Source organism: Rhipicephalus microplus, chromosome 6, assembly GCF_043290135.1.
Source record: "Rhipicephalus microplus isolate Deutch F79 chromosome 6, USDA_Rmic, whole genome shotgun sequence".
Taxonomy (NCBI): domain Eukaryota; kingdom Metazoa; phylum Arthropoda; class Arachnida; order Ixodida; family Ixodidae; genus Rhipicephalus; species Rhipicephalus microplus.
In genome coordinates, this window is record NC_134705.1 from 109,722,436 (window position 1) to 109,749,740 (window position 27,305).

The following is a 27,305-nucleotide window of genomic DNA, read 5'->3' on the forward strand; positions in this document are numbered from 1 at the left end:
GCAAGATTCAGCGCAACAAATCTTTTCCGTTGCGATTTTCAAGCGCTAGTGTTGATATTGTTATTCTCCGCAGAATGTACAGAGTGAGGCACTGCTTGTGAAGCGGCGCATTATATTGATTATACGCACTTTGCTTATATCGGCTGTTAGCCAACAGTATAAATGTGATATATAAGCGCATACAATGGTGCCACGTCATCCCCAAAGAGTAAGAGCAGTCACTAGCGAGAGCACCTGAAATAAACTTTGGACTTCACTTCTATACGGTCATAGCCATGCGCCGCTTCAGAATTTATTTTCCCTGTTCGCAGCACTAATAATGGTTCTGAGGATGTGCAATTTTACTACGCCTTTGGGTTAGATTTTGTGATTTTGATATGTAATGAAAAATAAACAAGCGGGCAATTCAAACGCTTTTTTACACACGTGTTGTCAATAAAAGTTTATATTGAAGTCAGTGTTTACTGCTTATCTGGCAACCACACTGCTCACATCGTCGTACAAGGAATCGTCAAACGAATCTGCAGCATGTAGGGGTCCCCTGAGGTTTAAAACAGCCTATGAAGTAACATATACGCAAGCGTTCACACGAAATATGGTATAGTAAAGGTATTCAAAAAGTGAAACCGTAGTCTAATTATATGCAATTCGAGACAGTAAGAACATCCAAACAGCCCAAAAAACTTGCAATGCTAATTAGATGCATGGAAGTTTCAGTCAGTCCGTCGAGATATAACGTCACAAATTAATTATAAGAAACTAGTTTTACAGAAAAGCAGTACTCAGATAATGTTTATTGCCTTAGGGAAAGCTCCTTTCTCATACTTTGACATAAGAGTAAGTATTCTTAATAATAAGGCGCCATTCCCATCTGTCTTTTCTGACGTAAAGTGTAAAAAGCAGCCTTACAAGATTGAGAGCATCAACATATGATATTCAAATGCAAGTCAAGCAGTGGTATTTAAGACTCGCCTTGCTATTGGCTTGCATTCTGTGTGGAACGAAGTTGACACGTAAGGCATGGAGCGAAGCTTCACATACTTTTTTATTGCAATCGTTCTTTTGTTTCTGGCATTCTTGACATTCGGTGCTGAAAGCCAGATGATGGTTCCGCTTCCATCAGTAGTAAGTATACTGACACACTCGGCATCACATCTTCAAACATTGCACACATATAAACATATGTTCAGTCGCGCCATAACGTGTGGGACGTCAATTATTTATTTTCTTCAATTTTAACGTGGTGCTCTGTAATACGTTTTAGTCACTGTTCAGCCAGAATTTGCCTGTGGAGTAAAAAAATACAGAGCCCAGCTGCTTCAATGTAACTCTAAGGGGCTTTTGTGACACGCCTAAACTGGGTATATAGACGACCCTTATAAACAATTTACTAAACATACTGCTTGGTCATCCAACTTTTGTTTAAATATGCTAAGTATCGGGAAGGTAAGGTTATTTTATGCAGATGCAATGTTGCAACCTTAAGAAATGCATTCCTTTTGAAGCTCTTGCTTCCAGCCAGAAAAGAAATTGTGTCACACACAGTATTGCGCGAAAGTTCTCGGCTTGTTAGAACTTGTTAGAATGATGAATAGGAATAGTGTTGCACAATGTGCTGTCACGAAAGGCGCTTAAGGTATCGTACAAATTTGCGTACAAACAAATATGCTTGACCTATTGCAGTGCAGTCAGTCAAGCGCTACGGTCTGTGGGCTGCTTCAAGGCTGGAAGGTTGCACTAGGGCAGCATCAAACAGGCCTTCTGTCTCAATTCCGCGCGTGTTACTGGAGGTTACTTCTTATCGTAAACCTGCCTAGAATACTATCCACAAGTATTATTTATTCATGACACAACCCATATCGACGTAAGCGCGAGTGCTTGTGACACATTAACTCCGATGTGTAAAAGAAACCCAGCAGCTAGCGTGCACATGAGCAGGAAGCAGGACAAAAGACTTAAAGACCCTTCAGGTCATATTAAGTTCAGCTCCTGAGTCTATGTGGTACAAGATAGCACAGATGTTGACGGAAGTAAGATATGAGCGAAATAGTAAATCGGCCTGCATGTAAATTGGGCCCTAAAGATTTCATCCTGCCACGTCCAACTTTCTCACATGCCTCGCACGAATTCGCAGCTTTATAAGCCACCAGTCACCGTATATACAAAACGCCACCCAGAGAGAAAAAGTGATGGTTCCCAATGAGAAGAACCTCGAAACAAGTAACACTGGCACAGGATTTCGACCTCTAGGTGAGCGGTAAATAACAATACCCTCCGGTGGCGAAAGCACTAACTCAGTGTATTTAAACAAAGACAGTAGTGAGAGTGGGCAATAGACACGTGCATCGGTGAGGTGCGGTTGATCGTAAGGTTTCAAGCTCGCGACGCGAACGATGTCGGTGCAGAAAGGAATCGACGAGCTTGAAGACAGTGACTCGATCTCATACGTCTTGTCGGTCCTTTGAGGGCATACACGGTATATTCTGGTATACGAGAACAAAAGCTTTTCATAATGTCTAACATGACATGCTGAAGACCAAGTAAGTTCAAGTGATCCAGTAAGAAAGTGGGCGTTTCTATTGTGGCTGTTAAAAACGAGGACCCATGGTCGTAGAACTGGACGACAATCATTATTTCATCAGGGCCAGCTCCACTTTCTCACCTCGTTCTTCTCTTTTTCTACCTCTGCCACACCTCCCCTTACCGGTCCATGTGCCAATTCTTTATTTTTAACATCCTCCAAGAAGAAGAAAAAGCTTCACACTATTCATGCTGTCGCTTAAACTTGTATAAGGTTCATCCCAGCTAGTCCACCACGTAGTCAGTGGCCAAACGCATGGAGCAGGCTCCGACTACTTTGTTTCTTCCGTGATACAGTTACGTCGTTTGGACAGGTGTGCTTGTGCAGTCACCACGTCAATGACACCACTGTGAGATTAAGCGTTCTGATGCGACGCGCAAATGTAGTGCATGCTTTTATCTCCATCGTTTTCATCTCGGTGTGGCGTGGCTACTGTACTGCAGACTCGAGCTCCATGTAGACCAGCGTTTTCGAGAAAACTCCAGAAGTTCTTGGGTACCTGCAGCTTGGGTACCTGCAGTTTGTTGCTGCGGCTAGACCATGGCGCCTTGCTTTCTCATAGCTGTGCGAGATTATTCTTTATTAGACGCTTGCGTGGCTGGCTTGCCTGGTAGCGGTCTTGCTCCGGCTCCTTTTTCCAGCGTGTCTGCTTACGCAGACTTTTGGTGTGCAGCGACACCATGGACACGAGCTAATGGCGGGGGGGGGGGAAGATGTCGACTCCCTCCTACGCTTCGCTGTGCGTGGCTTTGCCGTGTTTAAGAAAAAGTAAATCATGAGGTTGAGCCGATGCTAGTTGATTGGACCTTTAAGGTCCCCCGGCAGAGGCAACAAACACTTTTTGCACCGGCTTCACGTAGACGGCGACCCTAGGCTGACTCACCCATGAGAAATCAGCACAACCCTTTGCCTGCCTCTTTCTCCCCTGATCTTCGTCTTTTTCTCTCTTGCAATATTTCCTGTCATCTCCTCATTTCTGTTTAATTCCATCTTCCAGGCTGCAAGGCTTAACCTTGTGTGTGTGCCCTCTCAAGGTCACATAGTATTGGGTTATAGGGGCTTTTTCAGCTGGCGCTGGCACGCCTTTTTGAATAGTGCTGCTGCGAACCCATGTTGCGCTCTGTGGTGGGCGACTGGCATAGCTGCTGAACTTAAATGTACTTTATGGTCGCTTTTATATTCCCCAATTTGCCTGATCAAGCTCCAAAAGGGGGCACACAGAAGGAACACTGAATGCCTTCCTAAAGCCGAAAGAAATGTTCCTGCGCTTTTATGTGATTCACTGTGAAACACAAGAGAACGCAAGAAAATTCTCTCCATTTTTCGTATCAAAATGCTTACCAATACGCTTAGTCCAGGTTAGCATGCCACAGGCATTGCTAGTGGTGACATTCTTCTCGAAAAAAAAAGCAAGGCCCAGTAAACAATTTTTAAAAAGTCACCTGTTTTGAAAGCACACCTTTATCTGTCACACTGCACCATGCCCTGATCATTTCCCGAGGCGTAGTGTCTGATAAAGACGTAATCAACCTGACAGAAAGTGAGCTTCTTGATGGCTGGAACAAACAGCTGAACGTATGTTCATAGAAATAAGATCAGGTGTGACAACAAAGAAACACCGACAACGCAGCTCAATCTTACATTTTGCATAAGCACACTCACAGAATAACTCGAAACAGGCTACTTGAAGGTAAGAGTCCGACCCTACATCCCCAACCCCTGAAGTTGTTTTAAGTGCCAACGTTTCGGCCACGGGTCTCAGAGCTGCCGTGGCCGTCAAACCTGTGCAAAGTTTTGTTCGTACAAACACCCTACAGACAAATGTGAAGAAAAGACTCCCCACTGTATAAACTGTGACGGTGGACATCCCGCTTACACTCGCACATGTCCTACATGGAAATATGAAAAAGAAGTACTCACACTGAAAGTAAACGAAAACATCTCGTCAAGGAAGGCGCGCAAGCGTCTTCTAAAGGAGGGCCTTTTGTTTGCGGAGGGGCAGTGGCACCGAAATCTGCGGCGCCCGCACGTACCACACAAAGTGTATGAGCGGCAGCGCCATCCACCACCTCAGCGGAAGAATCACAGGCTCTTCCGCCACCGAAAGGCTTGCAGGCCTCTGTACCTGAGGCCCCAGGGCCTTTTGTTTTGACAGAGAGCCCTAAGACTTCCGTGCCCGCACGCGTGAACCACGAGTGGGCATCCAGCACCTCGTCTGAGGTGATGGACACAACAGCAAGCCCAACTGTCTTTTCGGTGCCGAAGGACAGGCGCGGCTCTTTGTAGCGTGTCAGTAAGTCAAAAATCATCATCATGCGGCCTCACAAGCGCTCGTATCTTAACGCAACACTTCTTTTAGTACACAGAGCACTCATTCAAACTCATAATGGATGCATAAATTATACAATAACACGCCAGAGGACTGCTTAGAAACATCGACGGTATCCAGGAAGTCTTACACAAACATTCACCAAAAGTATCAAGTGTGTCCAGAGACACATTTAAATTCCAGGAACACCGATTCTCTACGTCTTTATGTAATATTCAGAAAGGACTGCAATGACGCTGTAGCATCATCTGGTGGTGCGGCCATGATAGTTGACAAGGGCATAGCAGGTACGCATCTACCACTACAAACATTCTTTGAAGCAATGGCTGTTCCAGTAGTTCTTTTGAACGAACTTGTCACCATGTGCTCTCTTTACACACCTCCACAGTACCGTCTCGAAAACACGAATTCTAGTCCGTGATGTATGACCTACCGGAAACTTACGTGGTTTTTTGGGACTTAAAAGCTCATAATGGTCTATGGGGCAACTCTCGCTGCGATGTACGAAGTAACCTAATCGAACAGTTCCTCTTTTCTTCGGGTGCGTGTCTCTTGAATAGCAAATAGCCAACATAATTTAGCCGTGCCAACAAACCCTACTCCTGAATAGATCTCTGCATTTTGTCCCCATCGCTGGTGCCCCTGCTTCAAAGGAAACTTATCAACAATCCTTTCGGAAGTGACCACTTTCCAATCATTATTAGCACATCGATAGACAAAGGTCCTCTACAGGTTCCCAGGTGACATACAGACAAAGGGGACTAGAAAAAAGATCAGAGAAGCTACTCGCTTGAGTTGGTCGCACATTTGTGAATTATGTATAGATGCAGCTGTAGACTTTTTGACAGCACTTCTTATTGATGCTGTAACAAAGTGTATCCCACAATCTCAGCTGTCCACCAAACCACGCGTTCCTTTTTTGAACAGTGATTGTCGGAATGCTCGAAAAAAGCAAAGTAAGGTATGGAGGCTGATTCCGAACTAACCGAAAGGCGAGAACTTTGAAAATTTTAAGAACGTAAAGTCTCAAGGCAGAAGGAAGCACAGACAGGCTAGAAGAGCGAGTTGGCATAACTTTTTTTCCAGAATCAATTTATATACACAGGAGGCGAAAGTATGGAGCGTGGTAGGCAAGGTAGTGGGACGGCAATCTCACCCACTTCCTCCTGTTAACACACAAGGCGATAGCTTGGAGGAACAGGCGAACTCTGTTGTGGTGCAGTTTGAACAGCTCCGCATCTCACCGTACTATACCAGATCGTCCCAGCTAATACAAAGCAATAATCTAAAGACTGAAACTAGAGCTCAAATCCACAAACCAAGAAGCATATAATAAACCTTTCGTGTTAGTGGGGCTACAGGCATCACTAACCTGCTGATATATTTCTACCTCAGGCTCCGACCGTGTAGTGTATGAATTGTTAAAGCACTTGCCCTCTCAAACTAAAGAAAATCACAGCATATCCACAGAGTGAATCATAATGAGTGGGGCTAAGCGTGCGTGCTTCCGTTCGTCTGCGTGACCATCCATGCGTCCATCCATGCGTCCATTCATCTGTTCATGTGTCCGCCCGCGAGTACGTCTATCCATCTGTCTGTCTGTCTATTTGTGCGTCTATCCGTCAGTACGTCCGCGCGTCTATCCATCCGTCCGTTCGTCTGTTAGTCTGACTGTCTGTCCGTCTATGCGTCCATCTAGTGAACACTGCAAGTACCAACATCTCCCATCTAGCGTCGCCTGTGGCAGAAACTTGCTCAAGAGCGGGTATGTGCAACTGGTGGCTACGTTTTATTACATACATACTTACAAGAGATGCGCTGACCCACGCCTTTAGGAGCTTAGCCACTAAAAGCACTTCTTCACTTTATAATGCCATTTGGCTTTCCGACGAGATCCTCTCTGTCTGGAAAGAAAGCATTGTAATGTCTATGCGAAAGCAAGAAAGAGGACCATATTCCGGTGCGATTTACAGGTTGATTGCATTGACAAGTACCGCCATCTCCCATCTCGCATGTGTTGTGGCACATACCTGCTCTAGTGTATGTAGGTATGTAGTGGTACGTAGCCTCCGGTGGCTACGTACAACTACGTGTGTGCCACTGGTGGCTGCATAGTACTACACACATACATACAAGGAATGAACAGACCTACATCTTAAGAAGTTTCGCCTGTAAAAGCCCTTCTCCGCCTTCATCAGGTCGTTTGGCTTTCCGGCGTAATCCTTTTTCTGAAGAAACTATCGTATTTCCAATTTAAAGCAAGAAAAAGACCAATATTCTGTTGCAAGTTACAGGCGGATTGCATAGACAAGTTGTCTATGTAAACGTTTTGAAAACATATTTAACCACCAATTCCTGCAATTTCTAGAAACAATTTACTGGACCCACACAAGTGCGAATTGTGTGAGGGTAGATCCACTACTGATCATTTGTTACAAATCGAAGCGAAGATCCATGATGCTTTTGTCCATAATCATTTTTTTCTTTCATAGTTTCCCGATATAAAAAGCTTACGACACCATCTAGCGTTTCGGCATAATGCAAGACCCCTCACAAGAAAATATGCGTGGTAACATGCTCACCTTAAAAGAAAGTTATTTGTTCAACTGCACTTTTCGTGCCCGGGTGGGGAATGTCTCGTCAGGAACTTTTGTCCAGGAGACTGTAGTGCCGAAATCTGGTGTCTTGAGCTGCACACTTTTTATTATAAAAATGATTACCCTCAATTCCTGCATTGTACACATTATGTTCTATCGCACATACGTGGACGATAGTGCAACTTCACAATGTGTGAATGGAAGCTTCAACTTGTTTGATTAAGGTTACGAAATGAGCAGATAGAAATGGGCCTATCCTTAACATGCAAAAAAGCACTCAGAGTTCGTCTGCAAGAAAGAGAGGTCTTCAAACCAATCTGATTAATAACCGCCACGGGCAGTGATGAGCTGAGACAAGTGAAAAAACATTTCTGGGCTTAGTTCTAGAAAAAAAATTAACATTTGTTCCTCCCCTGAAAAAACTCTAGAACAAGTGCCTGAAAGCTATAATTATACTCAAAGTTTTGTCACGGACATAATGGGGCAGCGATGAAGAATACCTCAGGAGCCTTCATAAAAGCCCAATACACACGAGCTCAGAATGCGGAGCGAATGTCTATGAGGCTGCCACACGAAGCTCTCTGAAATTGCTTGAACCGCTCCATTATTTGTGCATTCTTCCTTCTACAGGCGCTTTTCGCACTAGTCCCATAGAAAGGCTGTACGTCGAGTAAAACGTGTGTTCGTTGCAGCTGCAGGAGACTTTCATGTCTTTTGTGTATAACCTCAAAGCAAACGCCGACAATAAGCAACCCTCACACTTTGTAATCAATGACTTATTCAGTTTAGCGCTGTATGATAACTGTCCTTCGTTTTGATAGCCCTACTCGCTTCGAGTGAGAGACCTCGCTGAGAAAACGGGAGTGCCACTTCTTGATCAGTGCCTGATGGCTCCTGCCGCGCATCTGCCACCGTGGCAATGACACCTCATAGAATGTGACATATCCTTAGAGGAAGTTACGAAACACGCACCCCTGGCACAAATTAGCAAATACTACCTAGAGCTTCAACACAAATACAATTGTTCTGACTTCTTCACAGATGCATATAAGTCTCACACTTCTGTGTGGCACACAGCAGTTGCCCCATCTTTTTCGGAGGACGGCCTGCTGTATTCTGATAGGACCATCTTAAGTTCAGAAGCCTACGCGATACTTGCTGTCGTCAAACACATCAAACAATCCAAACTACACGAAACAGTACTCTGCACAGATTCCCTAAGCGTCATAAGTGCTTTGAGAACTCCTTAAAACACAAAAAACCGTCCTAGTCTCGCTTTATTCACTACTATTCACGGCGTAGAAGCCTAAACAGCATGTTTTAGTGTGCTGGGTACCAAGGCACGGCAAAATTTAAGGTCAGATGGTGACGGACAAGCTAGCGGCATCTGTCCACGGAAGTGCTGTTAAGACACCCGCATCTATCCCTGCTCCTGACCCAAAACCATATCTTAATCGAAAGCTCAGAGCTTATTGGCACAGCACAGTAGATAACCACGCAGAAAATAAATTACACGTGATCAAGCCGTTCCTTCGTCATTGGCTTCCGGTATGAAAATCACGCCACACAGAAGCTGCACTTACAAGGCTACGAACAGGACATACACAAAGCACACACTCATACCTTTTGTGCGGCGGGGATCCGCCTTTGTGTGATAGATGCGGTGAATCACTCACCGTCAACCACATCCTCATCCAATGCAGCAAATTAGCATTTATTAGAAATAAACCTTCTTCGTTAGCTTCCCGTGAACACATTTTGTTTCTTCCGGAATGGTCATTTGCGAACAACGGCTTTTTGATTATCAGTCAATATTTGCATTCTTAAACGAAATCCAGTGCTTCAACATCATATACAACATCATATCATATATATACAACATCATATAATCATATACAACATCATATCCGTAGCATTACCAAGAGGTAATGCTACGGATTTACCTTGTATATGATGCAGGTTTGTTCTGTGGTAGCTACTCTGAAAAGCACTTGTCTCTCACCCTTTGGTATTAAAGGGGTTGAGGGGGCATTTGTGGTATTTTACCATTAATCACTTGTAGATAGCAAGGTCACTTGCATTTCATTCCACACCCATGCATGAAGTCGCGTACCACTGTCATAAGTTTAGACTTTTTACGTACAATTTAGGCTTTTATACAGCACGCCATTTTAGGCTTTTATACTGCGTTATTACACCCTGTAATCGCAATCATTGGTCGTTGCTTACATCGCATAAAAAATGGAACACTTTGGCCACCCATGGCCCTTGCGCTACAAAACTCGAATAATTTTCATCGTCATCGACTTCTTTTTCAGAACCCTTAGCCTCACCTTCTAAGACACAAGGAGCATTGCTCACCTTCGCTTTTATGCGACCATCTTCTTGTTTGGTAACAGCGTCATTCAGTTCTTCGCAGCCGAGCAAAACCAATTCTGGAGGCCAAGGTTTTGCATCCGACGGTGAAGACACCATGGCAAACACACAACATTTAGCTTCATCATCAAAGAGATCGAATTAGTCACCGTTGCTAGTGAACAAGCTGTCCGCAGGCTTTTATTTAGCACGCTACATCAGTTGAATATTGACATAAACTTGTTGAGCCCCTTCTTTCTTGTCGAATGTGCCACTTCCTCGACCGTCTCTTCCACATCCTTCAACCTGTTCAAGATAGGCAATAATTTGATCTTCCTCTCTTTAGGTCCTTTTTCAACTTAGAAGAGCTGCGAGGACGCTTCATTGTCTGTTCCTCTCCTGTCCAATTTATGTCGTAAAACAATTGCTGATGAACATCTTCCATACACGCAATCTTCGTTTAATTTCGAATCCCGAATCATTGAATGCTGATGTGATATTTTAATACTTCTGCAATCTATTCCAACCAATTGGGTGCTATTTCCTTCAACCTCGGCAGAATTGTCTTGACTCACCAAGATTCCACTTTTCTAGTTGTAATATTTGCCGTCCAAACATCCAATGTCTCTTTACGTCCATATGTCATGGTTGTCGACGATTTACGAAAAATAATTCTGAAGTAGTTTTCATGGTGATGACTGGCTAAAAAAGCGGCCAGCAGTTTGTGTCACTTAGGTGAAGAGACTGCCCATGTTCAGAGAGGTAAGACTGTGCATCCAAAATTACACACGCTAGCTTCTTCGCGTAATCCGCAGCATCCTCGAATTCCTGGTTCACTGCCTGATCTTCAGTTACATCAAGGATCTGCTCGTTCAAAGGCGGACCACAGCTTCTCTAGTCATCAAAACGATAACTTGCCTGTTCACCTCCAGTGCCTCGGTGTGGGAGCCCGGCAGCAGTCCTGTGAGTAGCGTAATCTTTCGTGAGACGCTGACCCTCACAGTCCCACGCACCTTTCGGAAGACACTCGGCTGACGACATCGTATTCCCAGTACGACAACTCCCAGGTTTCATGGCACCAAATGTTAAAAACAAGAACCCGAGGTCGTATAACTGGACGTTGATGTTCATCAAGCCTAACTCGACCTTCCTACTTTGTTCTCTTTCTCTACCTCTCCCCCCCGGCCCATGCCCAACTTCTTTATTTTTAACAGCGGCTATCGTAACGAGATTGCTGGCCCAGTTGCGAGTCGTTTCATAAAACACGTGCACCTTGAACTGCATGATCAGCGTGGGTCATAGCTTTTTGAGCGTACTCATTAGGCAGGTGCGTGGAGGGAGGAAGCTTTGAGTTCATAGGGCGACGTAGAATTTTGGCCAAAGTAGAGAAAGATGGGCGAATAACCAACCATCTGGCGCCGGGACGTGTAAAAGGCAAACGCGACAAAAGGCAATGCGGATCTCAATCTTGGTGGTCGGCTGGCACGTACACTGCCAACAGGTCGGTAATCGGTCAGCTGATCCGCTCGGCCAAGCCTTTCGTCTGTGGACGGCAAGCCGTTGTTAGCTTATGTTTGGTCGAACAAGGCGTCAGGATGTCGATGATGACCCTGGAAAGAAACTGTCTGCCTCGGTCGGCTGAGAGCTGACAGGATGTTCCGTGCTGAAAGATGACGTTGGGATGAGAAAATTCCGCAACGTCGGTCGCGCAGCTCGTTGGAAGTGCACGAGTAATTGCGAAAACGCGTGACATAGTTGGTGGCAACAGCGATAAAACAATTTTTCGACCCAAAAGTAAGGAACGCAGCAAGCATGTCCAGGCTAACACTATGAAATACCTTAGAGGGGACATCGCGTTATTGAAGGCGGCCAGCAGGCTGTGGTGTTGACGTCTTCCGGTGATGACAAAGTCCACAGGAGGTCACGTTACAGCGGACTGACTGATAGATTCTTGGCCATTAAAACTGACTGCGTGCACGATCGTAGGTGCCGGAAACGCCAAAGTGCCCCGCTGTTGACACATCATGAAACTGTGCCGGGACAGTCAAACGAAAATGTGCCGGAATGGCGAGCAATTGGTGAGGGTCATCAGAAAGGAAACTATGACAAAACAGGGCGCCATCGTGTAGTACGAAGACACGAAGGGATTATTCGGGAGCCAGTGTGTTTAGGAAATGGATCACGTTGCACAGAGCTGAGTGACACTTGAAACCTCGAGTTGCTGCGCAAGCTGCAGAAAAACGTGAAGTAAAACAAAAAAGTATGAACCATCTATTCTGCAAAGAAGTATTGCTTCAGCCGGATCACGGAGTCTCTCAGCAGAAATGTAGAACTGGTCAGTTATTGCAAGCTCCGTTAGAGTGGTATCCGTCCACAAAGGTTCTGTGGGTCTACGGGGTCATAGGATAGGCAGTCGGTCTCCTGGTGCATGCGGTCTTACTTGTAGACCACAGTCAACACGTACTTGTGAAATTGTAATGTCCAACGACCAAGGTGACCAGTGGCTTATACTAGAGCTAGGTGCTCTCCTTCTGTAACCAAATAATTTTTCAAGCGGAGGAATAAAGATGGCTAGCACAATAAATACCACAATCCTGACCACGTTTGCATTGGCTGAGAACAACATCGATGCTGTTAACACTGGCATCATTTCGTACATTGGTGGGTGCAAAGTCATAGAATGATGCCAACAAAGGAGGCTATTCTAGTAAGTTGACGATGTGAGATTTGCAAACACGGCCGACGCTTTGCCAGGGTTCCAGAATTAGGGCGGGTAATTTTGTAAAAAGGCATGTGAGGAGCTGTGCGATCGCTGCAAAATCTTTCACAAAGCGGCAAAAATATGAGCATAAACGAAAGAAAGAGCTAACGTCCTTGGAATATTGTGGAGTAGGGAAGTTCGTAACGATGCGTATTATGGGTCCGGTCGTATACCCGCTGCGTCGACGAGATCTTGCGGTTAGCGAATTTCCCAAGCGGAGCACGCATCCCAAGAACGTAAGAAGTACTGCCGCCGGTGATACGAATAATAGGTGAAGAAGTGGGCGTAAGGACCTTGCGGAAGCGAGGATAAACGTGGCCGCTCATGAAGAATAATTGGGCTCTAGTGTCGATTCGCGTCCAAACAGGCACGGCTACTTCTTCCACGTCCACATTAGCTTGTCGGCTAGCCAGGGTCAACAGAAGTTTTCCGGGTCCGTAGGTGAATGCAGCATCACCTCCGGTATTTGCACTGGTTGGTTTTTTGAGGAAGGACGACTAGAATATGGCGAAGGTTAGCAACAAGACAGAGGAGACTGAAAACGTTGCTGATTTTGTGGCGACGGCAAGCGCTCATAACGTGAAGTGGATGTTAGAGAATTAAGATTCTCTGGACCTTGGCAGACGAGATAAGTTGAAGACTGAGTGTCTTCGGCAGGATACAGGAATTCTTGGCCGGCATATTACGCTGAAGATCGAGTGTCTTCGGCATGATATGACGCACCAGAAGACGATGGCCGACAGTAGCGGCCATAGCATCAAATGTGGCCTACTCCGTTGCAGTGGAAGCATATCGGCCTGTCATCCCGTGTACACCCTCACTTCGGATCACAGTGTCAAGAAGAGGTTGGGGGTGGGCTGTAGGATGAAGCAGGGATGACCGGGGTGTAAAAAAACCGATTGAAGATGAAGCTCGGAGGCGAGGAAAGAGAAGTGGCCAGGGGCACGCGCTGTATAGTTTTTATTCTTGTTCTGTCAACAATAAAACAAAGACGTATCAGTTCTGTAGTCTCTCTGGTACTTCTAAAACATGGTGCCGTGACCAGGATATCGGAGGGCAGACCCAAAGACTTCTACCCCATTCGCAACAACGGGTTGAAGAACGAAGCAGCGGCATCTGGCTGAAGGACGACCCGTCGAGAGAAGGACTACGACCGACGACTGTTGGCGACGCACATAAACAGGCAAGAGCTCTTTCAACACGTTTTAAGCATGAATAAAGAGGTCCTATTGAAGAAGCGGAAGACGCTTGGAGCAAATGTGACAACGCTTACGAGAGAAATTGATAAGAAGATGGAAGAAGACGCCAATCAAGCGCAACTTATGACGCTTCTAAGCCAGATGAAGAGCATGTCACAGACACTAAGACAAGTTAACGAACAGATTCAGCCGTTCGATGAAGAAGACGACGTGAAGGCAGAATTTAAAGCAGTTTTGCATTATGAGATGAAGATTGTCGCTGCAACAACAAAAATAAAAGAGCAATTACGCGAGTTAGAACAAGCGACGCAACTAACTACGAAAATAGTCGCAGAAAAGGTGAGCTCAGTGCAAGGTTCTAACCAAATCTCGGAGACACAAGAGCTTGTTAAGTTGCCACGTCTTGAGATAATCAAGTTTCATGGGAAAAGACGGCATGGCCAAGGTTTTGGCATCAATTCAAAGCTTCGGTGCATAACAGAGTGAACATGCCGAAGATTAAAAATCTTAATTAGCTTCTGGCGCCTGTCAGCGGGCTGCGTCCCTCATAGAATGTTTGCAGTTTTCTGATGAGATTTACGAGCATGCAGTTACTTTTTTGAAAGAAACATTCGGACGAGAAGATCATTTAGGAGAGACCTACATAAAAAAGCTAGCAAACGTGGAAACTGTGAAGAGTCCTAAAAATGTAGATGGTTTGAAGAAACTTTTTCAAAAGTTGCAAGGGAACATAAAAGCAATGCAGTCAATAAGAGTAGAAATGGATTGTTATGCCACAGTGATAGCTCCTGTTGTAAAATCTGCGCCACAGGTGGATATGAGAATTGAGATGAAGATGAAGGAGATAGAGAAAGGTGAACACAGACCAGTAACTGTGAAATCGAACTCAGCGTCAAGAGACAGAACGAGCAGTTTGAAAGAGATTATGGAGTTTTTAAACATATATATACGCAGCAGAGAAGAAATTTGAGAGGAAAAATACGTCGTGACCCGGTCACCGCACAGTATGAGGCGGACTAGAACATCCACGCTTCAAAGCACCTCGATTAAAAAGTGCATCTTTTGAGAGATGACTGGACATTACACGGAAGACTGCAGAAGAGGCATAACAAAGCAACAGAAGAAAGAAGCCTTGCAACGGGAGGGAAAATGCTTCAGATGCACCAGACCTCACAACACGGCGAAGATATGCCGCGCTAACGTACGCTGCCAAACATGCAAGGAAAGGCACACGACATCCATGTGTCGACCACTTACGCCTGCAGGAAACTCAACACAGCAGCAAAGCGATGATGGCATTGAGAAAGTGCGTAAAAGTGCACAACCTGACCAGTTAGGCCACAGCAAGTCCTGCAACATGCATGCACAGCAGTCTGGTGAACACAAGTGCATACTACTGCAGACAGCCTTCCCGTGGACGGAGGGAGACGACAGTGGATGCTGCGCACAGATTCTGCTGGACAATGGGAGCCAGAGGACATTGAACCTCAAAAGACTGTCAAGAAAACTAGCGTGCAAGGTAAAATGATCCCAAAAGATTACCGTAGGATCATTTGGAGAAGGAGAGATGGAACTTGACATGAAAGTCGTCGAGGTCAGCATGAGGAAGGACCCCACATCGGAGCCAGTCAGCATTGAGGCGCTGGAGATAGAAGTTATATCCTGTGACGTGCTACCATCGCCACCGCTCACAATACATGAAAGAGCAAAATAGATGGGACTTAGTTTGGCTAATGACAGTGAGAAGATGGACAAAGAAAGAAAACATATGGTATTTTCGATATTATTTGGAGCCGAATATTACTGGACCATAGTCACTGGTTGCATACACGAGATTCATTCAAAAGTAATGGCAATAGAAACGATGTTGGGATGGACGGCCCAAGGTCCTGTAGGACTTCATTGTGTGCCAATGAAATCATCGATGGTTATGGTACTCAAGGTCAGTGCCTAGTTGGACACGACTGCGGAAAATCTGAAGCGATTCTGGGACTTGGAAAACATGCGCATCAAGGAGAAACCAGCAAAATAGATGAGCGATGAAGATGTGCTAGAGTACCTCTGACAAACAATGGAGTTTAAGGCAGCAAGATACTAAGTGCGGCTACCATGAAAAGAAAACATAACATTCGGCGAGAACAACACTATTCAAGAGAAGATGCTTATCCAGGTGACAAAGCAATTATACAAAAATAAAAATAAGCTCCTAGTCTATGACAAAGCTATCCGACAGTACTTTGAGCAAGAAATAGCAGAAAACGTCGAAGAAGATGCTGGATCAGATATACAGAACAAATTTGTATACTACAAGCCGCATCAAGTGGTAATTAAAAAAGACCGAACAACGACAAAAAACGGATCGTCTTTGGCGCATCTTCAAGCTAGAATCCAAGCGACTCCTTGAATGACAACTTGGAAAATGGACCAAACCTAAACCTCGACATCACAAGCTTGCTGATGAGCTTTCGACATCGCAAGATCGCTATGTTAGCTGACGTGGAAAAATCATTTTTGCAGATCAAGATACATAAAAATGACCGAGTTGCACTGCGATTTATGTGGTGGGAAAGAATACCCAGGGAAGAAATGCCAAGCCTGACGATAAAAACATGGAGGATGAAAAGGGTTACTTTCGGAACTACACTAAATACCTTTCTTCTAGTGGCCACAATTCATCGACATTTGGATAAATTCGAAGAAAAATATCCTGCAGTTGTGGCGCAACTCCGGAAAGGAATCTACGTCGATGACGTCTTACTAGGCACTGACGAATATTCGACATCGACAAAAATATATAAAGAAACATGAGACATTTTTTTAATGTTGGAATGAATTTAAGAAAATGGATTTCAAATGATGCCTAACTAAGAAAACTACTTGATTAAGGAGGAGATTATGTGGATCGAGGGACAAGAAAAGAGGGACAAATCAAGATTTTGGGACTGAAATAGAATTTCGCAAAAGACGTGTCGAGCTTTCCCGACACTACATGACGAACAAGGACATGAGACAACTCCTAAAAAGACAGGTTTTTCAAGCCATGGCCAGGCTATATCACCCTCTAGATTTCTTGACACCATTTTCGGTTAAAGTAAAAAAAGTCCTTCAAAAAATTTGGGTAGAAAAACTGAAATGAAATGACCTGTTACCAAGCCCGCATCGATCTGCTTAGAAGGACTGGTCGGAGGAGCTTCAGCACTTGATGACTTCTCCGTTAACAGATGCTATGACAACAGGTAAGCTGAAGTAAAAGTATCGACTCTACACGTGTTCTCCGGAGCAAGTCCAATTGCGCATGGACCAGCATCATACATTGTAACAGAATACTCCGAAGGAAGCAACGAAGCCAATTTAATCAATGCAAAAGGTAGAGTTGCTCCAATCAAAAAGATTACACTAGCAAGAATTTAGTAGTTAGCTGCCACCATATCAGTCAGTTTGGCCAGTCATATAACTGAGAATTTCGCCAGGAAACCAAGGAGTGTGAAATTCAGGACTGACTCTCAAACTCTATTCTGCAGTATTAAGTCAAACAAGGTGAAAGATCAGTTTGTTCGCAACCGCGCAGCAGAAATCAAGAGCAAGTCCAACGAGAGTCAATGGTGTTTTGTTAAAAGGGAGAAAAATCCTGTGGATTTGATGACAAGGGGGATAAAGATGAAACGTTCGCTGAACAGTGAATCATAGTGGGAAGGCCCCACGTGGATCAAGAACTGAAAACAAAGGCCTGATTGACTATGACATCATGCAAGAAGCGGACAGTGATGACAACAGAGACCACGAAAAGACAGTGGCACGCTTATCTACCACCACAAGTCAAGAAAAGATAACTGATGGGAACAGGTTTGGATCATACAAGAAAGCGTTACGAGTTACCGCGTGGGTGATGCGTTATATAGGACACCGACGAAAAGAAAGGATACACGTTCGCTCACAGGAAAACAAGTGGTCAATTCAGAGCTTGTGCTAATAAAGCAGGAGCAGAAAACGTTACAAAATGCAGGGCACGAATATATGACAACATGAATCTGTACGGCACGAACACCTTCGAAGATGATTAAGGTGTCCTAAGAGTAAAAGGGAGGCTTCAGTGGAGTGCTTGTGCTTTCGTGAGAAGCGTCCTATTGTTTTACCAAGAAAAAGTCGCTTTTCAGAACTCCTAGTTCTGAACGCGCATCAAGTGACTATGCACGGTGGCGTTGCAGCAACATTGACACATCTAAGAACAAAGTTTTGGATTGTACGTGCCCGGCAGATGGTGAAATATTTGATGAAGAAATGCATCACATGTAGGAAATTTAGTTCAAGACCAATGACAGAAGAAACTTCACCACTACCGATTGACACTACAACGCAAACGAGGCCATCCGACACAGTTGGTAAAGACTTTGCTGGGCCGCTAAATGCTCGAGAGAAGAAAGGCGACAAAATTACAAAGTTCAACATTGTGAAATTTACGTGCGCAGTAACAAGAGCCGTAACTGTAGTTGTTCAAGAGGATGTCATCAGAAGCGCATTTCAGTAACCTGAAAACAAAATGGAAGTTTTTTGTAGCGTTAGCTCCATGGTGGGGAGGATTTTATGAAAGATTGATAAGAAGCTTTTAGGCGTCGATGGCAAAAAACTATAGGTGCGCGACTTTTGTATGAAGATGAACTACGAACTGTGGTTCTTGAAGCAGAATGAGTAATTAACAACCGGCCTCTTATGCGTATGACGATCCGAATGAGCCACAGCCTATCACACCGGCGGATGTCATAGAAGGCAGGCAAGCAATGGACAAGCAGAAAGACAACAGACTCAGAGAATACAGTTTGCTGAATTACTTGTGTGCAAGACGACAGGCAATGATAACATGGTGGACCAGATGGGAAAAGGAGTACCTGAGCGAGCTTAAGTGTACCAGCAGAAAAATAGAGGGTTCTTCGCGCACAACTGTCTCAATAAAGGACACTGTGGGATGGGCATCCTCGTAGGAACGAGCCAAGGGAGCAGATGAAAATGCTACACCAGTCTCTTGCAAAACAAGGCGCAGGAAGTTTTTGGTACTGCGTGGCTAGAGCTGAACGTCTTCGCATGCGACGTTACGGGGAGAAGACAAAATACTCGTGTATTTATAGTATTTGGACGAACAAAGTGATCACGACTACAGAAGCCAAGACGGCGCAAACAGGAGACAACCCGCCCTTCTCTTCATCAACCTGTAGGTGAGCGGCACATAGCAATATTTTTGAGATTCGAACCTTCAGCAAGCATGTTTGTTTAACATCAGAGTCAAGTTTGGCGTTAAAAATAGAAAACGCATCCAGAGAATAGTTTTTTTGAAAAACCACTCTCGCAGAACATTCCTCAAAACACGGAAGGCTGTCTTGTTACCATAAAAAAAGTTTTTTAAAAGAAATTTGCAGTTATCGGTTCACTAAAAAAGCACAATTTTCTTTTAAGCACATCTAAAAAGCCCCCTAAAAATGTGGCAACTTGTGTGATATTGGCTTTATTCATGAGTTCGCAAAGAAAACCATAATAGGAGCCTTGAAAAACAGAAGTTTCTGAAAACACAGGCCGCAGCAGCACCCCATCTTAGTGAGTTTTAAAATCATTAGACAAATCGCTTTCTCAGTGAGCAGCAAGTAGGACAGACGGCAATTTTCTATACCACCGAAGGTGCGTAGCGATATACACTTCTATATATACTAGCATACTAAAACGTCGGAAAGTATGCGCAAAGTTTTTTAACGCTTGTAAAATGTATCGCTTGAAGAATTTTATTGCAACAAGAAATGTTCCTACATCTTCATTTCAGACAAGGTCATTAGGCATGCGATGCGATTTCACAAGTCACTGTGTAGAAGGCACGTGTTGCTTGCGAAAGACCATGGAGCTCCCCACTTGCCAGCTATTGGCCCGTGAGAACCAACCATGCAGCCTGCATGCTGTACAAGGAATATTCACACCACACTGCCCATGTGCACATGGTGAAGGTAATTGTGATGTCTCCACTTGTCATCCAGCATCGACTTCTATGAATGATATAAATTGAAGGATGGTTCAGCGTCCTCGAAATTCCAGAGGAAACTAAGAACGCTTCTCGAATGTTAATATCCTATATATATATATATACATATATATATATATATATATATATATGTATGTATGTATGTATGTATGTATGTATGTATGTATGTATGTATGTATGTATATTCAGCAGGAAGTTTGGGGGGGCCTGGTACGTATGAATAAACACAAGCGAGTAAACATAGCAGAGCAATATTTTTATGAGCATGATACGGTGATGGTGAGCGTAAAGGCCTTGCGGAGCCCTAAAAGTGTACAATCTTGTCCTAAAGGGTGTTTTTCGTTTGTTCGATGCATTGCGTGCCGCACACATTGTAGTCAAATATTATATATATATATATATATATATAAATATATATTCATGTAGGGAATCTAGTGTTTACTTAAGGGCTCGAGTTTTTGTGTTTAGACACAATCCTAATGAGTTATACTGACAATAACGCTAAGGAAAGTATAGGGGCACTTATTAGGCCAATGGTAATGTAAACGTTAAAACAGAAAAGTGGGTGAAGAGATAACTTGCTGTTGCCAGTACCCGTATTATATATATATATATATATATATATATATATATATATATATATATTAAGGTATGGGATATGGCAAAACGGGAGCGTTGTCAACAAGGATCAATATATTTATTTCCCAAGAGTTTCAGGAGGGGTCCTCCCTTACTCAGGGGATGTGTTATACTGACATGAACTTCCAAACTTCGTTGCTGCCGCGTCCCTCTCGCCTTGAAAGATGTTTGCGAGAGTGAGAGGGAACTATAAAAGGAAAGAAAGAAAAAAAAAGAAGAAAAAAGAAAAAGGGGAAAGAAAAAAAGAAAAGAAAGAAAAAAAGACAAAAAAAGACAATCTTGGGTGTCGCGCCACCCAAGATTGTCGCTGCGGTGCCGGGAGGGTCCGTAACGGTGTGCGTAAAGAAAGGGTTTCCCCATAATGGGTCGGTCGGCCTGCGGCGTGCGTAAAGGAAGGGTTTCCCGTTAATGGGTCGGTCGCCTCTTTACCTTTAATCTTCGTCCGTTCCCCTTCAATGGTCATGAAGTGGTAGGCGAAGGTAAGCACTTTGTATGTGCATGTGGAAAAAAAAACACACAAGAAAGGACAGTGTACACGTACGAGTCAGTCAGAAAAAAGCATGGTCTCCAGCTATCAGTCTTTGTCACCAATTTTCTCCTGGCTTACTTCTCGGAGGCAGTTGAGTTTTCTGGGGTCCTCGTTGATGCCGGCTACTAATGTTCCAAATTTGAAAATAAAATATGCCTCACGCTGTTCGCGCTCGCGTCTGTTTGAGAAGCCAGACTGCAAAAGAGTTACACTGATATTTTCAAAACTGTGGTTAGGCAGGCGCAGATGTCTAGAGAAAGGTAGCTTCGGCAGTGAAGTGGCGTGGTACCGGTGATTATTGAACCGCAGCCGAAATGGCGTGTCTGTTTGGCCGATATATTCTTGTCCGCAGATGTTGCAATGTAGCATGTATATTACGTTACTAGAGTCACAATTAAGGCTTTCAGTTATGCAGAATTTGAAATCCGAGAAGTTCGCTTTGGATTCACGTGTTGTGACCATCTGTGGGCATACCTTGCATCAAGCTTTTCCGCAGGGATGGCACCCTGATTGAAATTTGGGGGTGTTTGTTTTTGCTCTGACAAGAATGTTCTTCAGATATTTATCCCGGCGGTACACCCCGTGAGGTGGCTTCGCGAAAATAGAAGTTAGTCGTTTGCTTTGCCTGATTATGTTGAAATGGCGGGAAAGTATGTTGTTGATTCGTGGCGCTGATGAGGAGTAAGTTAGTACAAGGTTCGTTTGGGAAGTCGTTTTAGATACTTTGTTTGGTCCCTTAATTAAATCATTCCTGTTCGCGTTACGAGCACGTAGTATGGCATCGTCAATAATGTCTTTTGGATAATTTTGTTTCAATAAGAAATGCTTTAGGTGTTCCGTGTGTCTGTCGAATTCCCGCATATCGGGCATATTCTTTGGTACCGGTAGGCCTAAGAATATGGAATACCCGTTTTGCAATGCTTTGGGTGGCTGCTGTTGAAATGTAGGTACATTTGACGGTCTGTAGGCTTTTTGTAAAGGTTTGTAGACAAGTGGTCATTTTTGACCGTGACAGTGACGTCCAAAAAGGTAATGCTAGATTTGGAAATTTTGTGCGTAAATTTTATTGACGGGTGGCACTTGTTAAAATCCTCTATGAAGCGAAAAAGGCTTCCCTTATCATGGTTCAATATCATAAAAATATCGTCTAAGTATCTTCAGTAGTAGAAAGGTTTCAAGGTGCGTCCCTCAATGAATGGGATTTCAAGTGAAGCCATAAAGGTGCTCGCGAAGTTTGGGGCCATTTTCGTGCCCATTGCAATGCCACTGACCTGAAGGAAATGCTTGCCATTGAACTCAAAATGGTTATAATTTAGTACAAGTTCAAGAAGTGTAAACAGTACCTATTCACTTACACTAGTTGATGAGTCAGATTTTACATATTCAGAAACTATAGCCGCTATTCCGTCATGGTGGGGTATGTTGGTGTACAGTGAGCAGACGTCCATGGTCACCGGAAAACTGCCGCCTTGGATGTCGAGACTGGAAGTTTCGCAGATGGAGTGGTTTGTGTCCTTTAGGTAATAGGGAAAATTTGGGGGATGTTTTTATTAAGAAATTGATGAATTCTGATATATTTTCTGTGGATGTGCTGTTACTGGATACTATCGGACGTCCCGGATTACCTGCCTTGTGTATTTTGGGGAGCAAATAGAATCGACCGGGAAGAGAATGGGCTGGTAACTTTGGTTTTAACATTTTGCCGGTAATTTTCTCGTCCCAGCGGAGATTGTTTAGGGTTACTTTCATCTCCCTTTCAAATTCGGGAGTCGGGTCTGTTGGAGGTTCTTTGTAGAATATTGTGTCTGATAGCTGTCGTTCCCCTTCCTTTAAGTAGTCCGACGTGTTTAGAATTACTATGCAGCCCCGTTTATCAGCCGGTTTGATAGTAATTCCACTATTTTTTCGTAGTTCATCGAGTGCCCTTCGTTCTGACTTTGATATGTTGTTTCGAAATGGCCGATTTTTTTCATACGCTCTGATGATATCTTTTTGAACAGCTGATATATACGTATCGAGGTGTTTGTCCCTCTGCTCACCCGGACACCCTGATCTGTCACCACCAATCAATCTATTCTCGTCCGTACAGTCCTTGCGATCACGAAAGTATTCACGTAGGCGGAGATTACGCGCAATGTTATCGAGGTCTTGGTACAGTTCAAATTCATTGAATCTACCGGATGATGGACAAAAGGTCAAGCCTCTCGACAAAAGTTGAAGCTGAGCGGGTGTGAGTGTTGTGTTTGACAGAATAAGGACATTTTTCTCATAAGTTTTCGGCTGCTCTTGGCTATCACGTGGCACGGGAGTGTCAGCGTGATATTCGAGAGTAAGGATGTTTTGATTAGGATTGCACTGTAGTTTAGAGTTACCATTTTTCTCCTCAAAGTTAGGTTGTGGTACGGGTGGTCCCTGGCGTTCATGTACGGCCTCATTCCTATTTTCCTGTTGCAGAGCAGTGGAGCTACTGCAGTCCCGCTTGAATTTTCTATCTTTTACTACTGAAATTTCGCCTCTCTTCTTTAGTTCATATCTTTCCATTTCTCTTGCCACATGCTCTTCGAGATTAGAGACCAATTTCTGCGCGGCCTCCATGACACTGTATTCGGCGGACTTACGCTCACTATGGTCCGCCATGACCCGAGTCAGTTGCAAGGACGGTTCTAGTAATATTTTTTCTCACTTCCCCTTTCTGCTTCACTTAGTGTAGACATTGAGGGGTTGCAGGCTAAGCGGAGGCCGTAGGTGCAATTTCGTGAGATAGATATTTGGATAGTTGTTCCGCGTGTTTTTCGTATTGCACCCGCTTTTCAATGATTTTCCTAATCGATAGAAATGAGTGGGACCATGCGTGTTTAAGACTGCCCGTACCTTTTGTTTCCCCGTGTCATTTGGAAGCCGCCGCCTTGGTCTTCGCCGCATTCGTCCGCCTAGTGTTGTAAGGCCTCGCTGGTGGGAGTGGCGACGTTGTCACTGCTGGGACCGTGGACGGCTCTTTGTGTCCCTCGGCTCCCTGTTGTTGAGTGGGTTTGGCACTGGAGTTTGCCGTGCAAGCCGTTGCCGCCGATCTCTGACTCACTGGTGGGACTCGCTGGCTCCCCTGATAAAGGGAGGACTCCTCCCGAAACTGTTGGGAAATAAATATATTTATCCTTGTTGACAACGCTCCCTTTGTGCCATATTCCATATATATATATATATATATATATATATATATATATATATATATATATATATATATATATATATATATATATATATATATATATACGCAGGCATGGTGGCTGAGTGGCCGTAGCGTTGCATATAGTCAAGTAGATCTCCTGTGAGCGGTCACAACGTGGTTTATTTCAACGTTTCGGCCTAGAGTGTGGCTTTCATCTTGGCCGACAAGATGAAGGCCAGACTCTACGCCGAAACGTCGAAATAAACCACGTTGTGACCGCTCACAGAGGATCTTTTTGACTCTATATATCAATATATATATATATATATATTGATCACACGGGGGAGTTTACGTTAACTCACTGGCGAATGCCAACGGATTTTAACTTTACTCCCCCTCATGACCCGCTCTCGACGGGAGGTTGGGAGAGAAGGCGGGCGCGCGAGAGAGAGGGGTGCGCGCGCAGCTGCAGCGAGCGAGGAGAGCGGAGGAGCGAGCGAAGGGGGAGGGGGTATAAGGCGCGTTACTGACACCGATATCAGCGTCGCGTCCGTGGCTTATTCGATAAAGCGTCGCGCTGCGGCCCGCCAAGTCCTCTTTCTTTTAAAGATAGAGAGAAGACTGCGGACGCTGCCGACAGCGGTGGATGGTTTGGGGTCGCTTATAGAGTGTATTCACACCTAAAAGCACAACTGTTCTGTCAGATAATATGCGAGATGACTCATGCAGCTGAAAACATGTATGAAACGATCGGTTGACATTTCGACATGAGCGACGTCGTTAGGCCAGCCCAAGTTATTTCGGACGTCTACTCCCAGACACATGCAAAGACTATTACTACACGTGATTTATACGTTTACATCACACATAAGAGTTTCGCGTTGCAGTTTACTTATTTTATTTGCCCCGCCACGGTGGTCTATAGTGCCTAAGGTACTGGGCTTGTGACTTGCAGGTCGCGGGATCAAATCCCGGATGTGGTGGCTGCACTTCCGATGTAGGCGGAAATGTTGTAGGCCGGTGTGCTAAAATTTATATGCAGGTTAAAGAACCCCAGATGGTCGAAATTTCTGGAGCCCTCTACTACGACGTCCCTCGTATATATATGGTGGTTTTGGAACGTCAAACCCCACATATCATTGCGTCAATTAATCAATCAATTACCTATTTTTATTTTTAGCTTGGACACACAGGGACACACCAAATACTGTGACACTACGAGTTTTCGTAAAAAATCTTGGCGTACTTATTTTCTGCAAAGGCCCAAAATTCACAGATCCGAAGCGGTAGATTGGAGGCAATTACATACCCAGACCTTCTCAAGCCCGTTCACTTTAAGAGGATATATCCAGACGTATATTCAGCAGATACCTGCAAAACGTGAGGCTGAACTCACGCATCAACAAGGATCATTTTCTGGAACTGTGCAATTATTGCAGAAGAAAGAGCACCCTCCTCAGATGAAACTGCGCTGCATTGGACGGCCGCACTGCGCAGCTCCAACCTCCAGGACCAACTATGGGTTATATACAACTCTGTGAGGCGGTGACGAGTGAGGGTCTCTGGTCCTCCTAGGAGTGGGGCCTAGGCCCAGACAACGAATTCGCATTAGTAATTAATGAAGTTGTTATACAATTGTTTCACAGATGTTTACAACTGGTAACTGGTGCAGTTGTGCAAGTTGTTTTACAGCACAACCTAATTTGGGCATACTGTAGAGTAGTGTGAAGCGTTTACTTAAACGCGGCTGCCACGGCCGAGCTCGCTCTCGCGACATTCAAGTCGGCCGTTAAAGACCGTAACAAATTAATCACCTGGCGGGTGCCTAGCTTTAGACCCATCATTTCGCTTTCTAACTTATGTTAACTTTATATATATGCCCGACGAAGGTGCACAGCTCCTTTCCCGTCATAAAGCTGTCAGAGATAAAGGTTTTGAGTGACCTGCAACAAATTTCATTGTGATACGAGAATACCTGGTGTGACTGGATGCCATTCGTATAAACTCGACCATCGGTAGAAACTCGAGCAATCAAATTTTCATTTTAGACGAAATAAAAACTGCTCTGTTTTCGTGATTTTTATGTTGAAGCAGCACGAGCATTCATACGTACATTTCAACTTGTCGAACTATTTTAGAGTTATCAAAATAACAAATGATTTTATGTCTTTTTGTGGTAACATACTATTTATTATTATTATTATTATTGTACCTACAATTACATGATTTTTGAAGCAAAACGTGCATGGCTTTTTCGGATCAATGAAAATGCCAGGGTAATTGTGATATATGTTTTAACGATGTTTTTTGTGTGAATATAGAACATTTTTTTTTTCAGGGCAATGCGTGAACCACACTTGTATGAAAATGAAACGCAAGCGAAGCCCTTCACCAAATGCAGGCCCCTCGAAACGAAGACGTGTTGTGCCAACTAGGCACCCTTTAAACACGAAAAGCAAATCTTTCTTCCTTCCTTCCTCTATTGAAATAAGACACTAATAAATATTTTTGTATATTTTGCAGAGAGCAAAGCTGTACTATTGGTCGCTTGTTTGTGTTTAGTATACAGTATCGAACTGCATTTGCCACACTGTATACTAGAGTCACTTTTTACGCGATAACGTTGAAGAGCTTGTTTCGCGCAAATGCCAGCGTTGGCAGCAGCCTCCGCGATGTGAGTGAAAAATCATCTTCTCTGAGACCTAAAAATTTAAATTGTGCAAATTCAGTAAATAATGACAATTTCTGGGTCAGACTTATGATCAAACTCAGGCAATGCACGTCGCAAGAAGGTTGTGTACCTCTGAGTCCCGAATGTCTTTCGTAATGTTTCTTCTGAAGGGTATTGAAAATTATCACAAGTGTAGTTATTTATTTATTTGATTTGCCTACACAGATGCACAAGGAAAAAGAGGAAACACAGAGGGAGCACGCTGGCAACTGCTGTGCCCCAGCAGTGGCAGTTACCAGGTTGCTATGACTCAGTGATGCATTCACTAAGCGGAAAATAACACTCAAGCACTCTACAAGCAATCAAACGCTTACGTACCTCTATTCTGTGGATGTCCACAAAAACAGAAAATGTCCTTCGAAGCCTGTCACACAGGGATGCTGCTAAGAATGCACACCTCAT

The 27,305-nt window shown here is 44.2% G+C and overlaps 2 long non-coding RNA genes across 2 annotated transcripts; one reads left to right on the forward strand and one right to left on the reverse strand.

Moving 5' to 3' along the window:
- The first annotated feature begins 999 nt into the window (after positions 1–999).
- On the forward strand, positions 1,000–26,694 carry LOC142764866 (uncharacterized). The gene is made up of 3 exons (XR_012883933.1): positions 1,000–1,125; positions 19,626–19,803; positions 26,511–26,694. It is a non-coding gene; the product is annotated as an uncharacterized LOC142764866 (long non-coding RNA).
- On the reverse strand, positions 1,209–27,304 carry LOC142764867 (uncharacterized). The gene is made up of 3 exons (XR_012883934.1): positions 27,222–27,304; positions 4,024–4,150; positions 1,209–1,286 (listed from the first exon to the last, which is right to left on the reverse strand). It is a non-coding gene; the product is annotated as an uncharacterized LOC142764867 (long non-coding RNA).
- Position 27,305: the final 1 nt, after the last annotated feature.